The sequence below is a fragment of the Dendroctonus ponderosae genome, unplaced genomic scaffold (genome assembly GCF_020466585.1).
Source record: "Dendroctonus ponderosae isolate FM_Combo_2020 unplaced genomic scaffold, Dpon_F_20191213v2 Dpon_F_20191213_5, whole genome shotgun sequence".
In the NCBI taxonomy this organism is placed as follows: domain Eukaryota; kingdom Metazoa; phylum Arthropoda; class Insecta; order Coleoptera; family Curculionidae; genus Dendroctonus; species Dendroctonus ponderosae.
The window spans coordinates 1,851,954-1,855,582 of NW_026018715.1; the positions used below are offsets into that span (position 1 = coordinate 1,851,954).

The 3,629-nt window shown below is 34.4% G+C and overlaps 1 protein-coding gene across 5 annotated transcripts in view; it reads left to right on the plus strand.

The window, feature by feature from the left end:
• The first annotated feature begins 1,473 nt into the window (after positions 1-1,473).
• Positions 1,474-3,629, plus strand: part of LOC109544375 (interaptin) — a 104,498-nt gene continuing 102,342 nt past the window's right edge. For 4 of the 5 annotated variants that reach the window (XM_048666398.1, XM_048666397.1, XM_048666399.1 and 1 more), the window contains exon 1: positions 1,475-1,764. The gene's annotated coding sequence lies outside the window, so the exon portion shown is untranslated. Of the gene's footprint in view, positions 1,765-3,629 lie in introns of all 5 variants that reach the window. The other variant, XM_048666401.1, reaches the window with a different exon arrangement.

Genomic DNA, 3,629 nt, shown 5'->3' on the forward strand with positions numbered 1-3,629 from the left:
TGCTCACATATTCGAAGAAATTGAAATCACTCAATTTGGTTTTAACTTGTTCTTCGACAAAATTGTGCACATCTTCATCTGAGTCATACTCGTAGTCAGAGCCTTTGCTCTGCTTACTATGCTTTTCTAACCATTCGTTAAGTGGAATTTCATCGTCTGGTTCATAATCATTTTCTTTTCTTACAAATCCACCATGCTTAAAGCAATTGCAATGGTTTTCCGGCTAATTTTTTGCCAAGCTCTATGAAGGAAACTGACTGGATCTAAGAGATTTATAGAAAATGCTTCATTTATATCTAATCGCCTCTAACATTTTCATAAGAAGAATTTTCCTATAATGACATTTTAGCGAATGTATTTCTCCTTGATCCATAGGTTGGAACTTTGTACTTGTGTTCGGTGACATAAAAACCAACTTGATTTGTTTTAATTTAACATCAGGGTGCGCTAGTTGTCGACTAGAAGCACAATTTTTCTGCTTTTAAGTTTTAGTTTCTCATCCCATTGAAGCAATTCAGTTCTGAAAATATCCGATGTCATCCAAGCTTTGCTGTTTGCTTTGTAGTTTACTGGCAAAATTTTGTTTTTGAAACATCTAGGATGAGCTGACTTTCCTATCACCAATAACTTTCTTTTTTCTGTTCCCGGCATGATTGCCGCCTCCAAAACTGTAAGGCGTACTTTAGATAACTTGCACCCAGCATATTTTTCACCGACAAATTTTAGTGTTGTGTCGGGCGTTAGTTTATAAAATAGACCCATTTCGTCAGCATTAAAAATATCTTTGTAGGTACTCATAACTGTCTCGGATGATGGGCCATACATTATGCAACCAATCATTGACCACATTCATGTTCACACCGGCAGACTCTCCAACAATTTTTTCCGCTACTGATATTATGCCTCTTCTTGAAACGCTCTACCCAACTTCTAGAACAAACAAACTCTTTGTTTTTGATTTTACTCCCCATTTCACTAACCTTTTCTTGCAAAACACTGCGACTTATGGAAACGTTTTCTTCTCTTTTTTGAGTAAACCACTTAATAAGTCCCCTGTCAACCTCTTCATGTGCAGATAATTTTAACTTCTTACATCTAACATTTGTTTTGTCATACGCTGATAAAATGTTTTCTCTGTTTTTCCATATTGATGCAACAGTAGACTTGCCAAGTGCTAATTCCTTAGAAATCTGGCAAATGGCCTTTATGGATGACGTTTCAATTCAAGGAGAAAAGTTTGTTTTAACCGAAAGTTCACTATAACCGGGTTCATTATAAGCGGACTTTACTGTATTTTGTATTCAATTCGTATTGCTTAGTTGCTTCTCAATTGACGGTTACTTGTATGAAAACTGAGTTGATTTATAAATATTTGACTTATACTCGTATAACCAGTTAACTGTCCCTTGAAGCACGCCTCTGGATGGCAAAACTGTCCTTCCCACTTCCCACTAGGCCGTTCCCCCTCCCGATATCCCTGTCAGAGTTCGTTGGATCAGAACGAATTAAGAGAATTTGCCTCTGCCTCTTCCTTCAAAACAAAATCGTCGGGTGCCAGTAATGTCACGAATTTATTGTTGTTTTTATTATATTTTTAAATAGTCGGGTTTTTGACGAATAAATGAGCTCCTTTCGTTTAGAGGTTACTTCGGGTAGTTTAAACAATAACAGTCGGTGGTGTATGTGTGTGGTGTAAATGAACTTGTTTAGGGAGGTTTATCATTGATTAAATAATCCCGGATTAGGGTTGTCAACAACTAACTGGTAAGTGAAGATTTAACTGTAACATATAATGTGTAAGCTTATTAAAAGTATGTTGTATATTTTAATTTTATATATAAAAAGTGATACAGTTTTTGGTACAGCCTGTGTTTTTTTCGCCGGTTAGTATTCAAGTAATTCGGTTTTTCTAAATATTTATCCGTTGTCAAAAGGTACCAAAAGGTATAACTTGATAAAATGTGAAATTATTTCTCGAGTCGTAAATAGCAGTAGGTATAGATGGTTTTTTCAAAATTTCATTTCGTTACTTCTAATCATCGGAGGCGAACTCATTGCTTTTTTTAATGCCAGCTAGATACCTAGTTCTAATTAAACCATATTTAAATAGGGATTGTGTATAAATACAGTATCCGTGAACGCATGAAACTTTTCCATAGACAAAACTATTTTTTGATTTTGCATAGGTAGTTTGTGAATGAGTACTGAGAGGTACTACTTAATTTATTTTAATGTAACCCTCCACATCATTTATTGATTATGAAGATCAGCAAATGCTAGTAACAATGGATAAGAAAATGGTATAACTACCCTTAACCGTAATAATTTAATTAATAATTTTAATAAATTTTAAAACGTATTTATAACATTTTTTGCATTGCTTAAAGGCGGCTTCGCTTAAGACAGAAGTACCACTTCACTTATTTATAACTGCTATAGCATCCTATTAGTATTTGTTACTATAGCAACCAAAGCTTAATGCGTCACACCATGTTACTATAACAATGTACAATCAAGTAACAGGAAAAGTAAAAACCCCTAGCCAGTATGTTACTATGTAAAAAATGGAGAAAGCGGAAAAAAATTTGAATGCATAGGTATTTTCCAAATCCACTATCAGATGCTGTATTCATTGAAATGCCTTAGAAAGACTATATCTTCTAAGTCTTAAATTTAAGTAACCACCACTCATTTGAAATTTGTTTTCAAACCGTTCTGTCCAAATAATTATCTCTGAACAAATGCATATTTTTCAAATTTGTGGTTTGGTGGTTAATTGAACTTACATCGCTGTACTTAAGTTATAATTTAACCTTAGATGTACAATTCATATCTGGTTTACAGATTTTACACCCACAACTCACTCATCTTATATATTCCGTTTCATATGAAACTCAATGCTTAAAGTGAAACTTAAAAAACAAACAAACTTAGCAGAATGGTGGTAATCCAATACATATCGACTTAGCCACAAGTAAGTAATAATAATAATAATAATAGAAGGTTTTTATTTTTGGCACTTGGCAATGATAATAACAATACTAAAACTAACATATATATAAAAAAAATAATATTTCACTTTAACATACTGTAACGGAAATGGCCTGGGGTACTCACGTTTGGAATGGGGGATCGAAATTCATGGTATTTCAGTAAATGGGAGCCCCATTTGGGCCCCATTTACTGTCAAATATGACACTGACAAGCGGGAAGTTGCGCACCTGTTCTGGAGATTTCTAGAACTATCTGGAATACCTGGAGAAAAGTATATAAGCGACGACGAGAACCAGACAAGGAGAGTGGAAGTGACAGGAGCGACCAAGTGCAGAAGAAGTTAAACTCCGGGAGCCGGAAACGCGTGTTTTCCGTGTGTTATTGTTATTGTTAGTGAAGTTGACGGTAACTTTGAAGTTAGTTTGTTCCTGTTCCGTAGTTAAAGTTGTACCGAGTGGAATAAAAGTTATAAGCTGAAGAAAGAGTTTAATACTCGGCCATCCACGGTACAATACATAAAACAATAAGCTGGCGCGAAAAATAAGAATAATAAGAATCTATTTAGTAGATGATAGGTTTCTTATGTTTAAATTTGAATCAATCATCCGGAATACGCATTAATGTCTATAACTTTT